Consider the following 1132-nt stretch of genomic DNA (forward strand, 5'->3'; position numbering starts at 1 on the left):
TATAAGGAGCCAACGACTCTCTCTTCTTAAACAACCTATATCCTCCACACTTAATCAGCATTTGATAGATTATCCAACCCCGAGCAATCTTAGTTATTGGTGGGGGTTCGGTTCGTTAGCTGGTCTTTGTTTAGTCATTCAGATAGTGACTGGCGTTTTTTTAGCTATGCATTACACACCTCATGTGGATCTAGCTTTCAACAGCGTAGAACACATTATGAGAGATGTTGAAGGGGGCTGGTTGCTCCGTTATATGCATGCTAATGGGGCAAGTATGTTTTTCATTGTGGTTCACCTTCATATTTTTCGTGGTCTATATCATGCGAGTTATAGCAGTCCTAGGGAATTTGTTTGGTGTCTCGGAGTTATAATCTTCCTATTAATGATAGTTACAGCTTTTATAGGATATGTACTACCTTGGGGTCAGATGAGCTTTTGGGGAGCTACAGTAATTACAAGCTTAGCTAGCGCCATACCTGTAGTAGGAGATACCATAGTGACTTGGCTTTGGGGTGGGTTCTCCGTCGACAATGCCACCTTAAATCGTTTTTTTAGTCTTCATCATTTACTCCCCTTTATTTTAGTAGGCGCCAGTATTCTTCATCTGGCCGCATTGCATCAATATGGATCCAATAATCCATTGGGTGTACATTCAGAGATGGATAAAATTGCTTCTTACCCTTATTTTTATGTAAAGGATTTAGTAGGTTGGGTAGCTTTTGCTATCTTTTTTTCCATTTGGATTTTTTATGCTCCTAATGTTTTGGGACATCCCGACAATTATATACCTGCTAATCCGATGCCCACCCCGCCTCATATTGTGCCGGAATGGTATTTCCTACCGATCTATGCCATTCTTCGTAGTATACCTGACAAATCGGGAGGTGTAGCCGCAATAGCACCAGTTTTTATATGTCTGTTGGCTTTACCTTTTTTTAAAAGTATGTATGTACGTAGTTCAAGTTTTCCGATTCACCAAGGAATATTTTGGTTGCTTTTAGGCCACTCATAAGAATAAGACGTTAAACTCCCTAAAACACGTGTAATTGAGAGAGTAAGAATATCAGTGCCTTGGGTAAATGCCTACCTTCAGGAGAAGATTACCGAATGAGTTTTGTCCTCTGCGCTTCCC

The sequence above is a fragment of the Ipomoea triloba genome, chromosome 13 (assembly GCF_003576645.1).
Source record: "Ipomoea triloba cultivar NCNSP0323 chromosome 13, ASM357664v1".
Classification (NCBI taxonomy): Eukaryota; Viridiplantae; Streptophyta; class Magnoliopsida; order Solanales; family Convolvulaceae; genus Ipomoea; species Ipomoea triloba.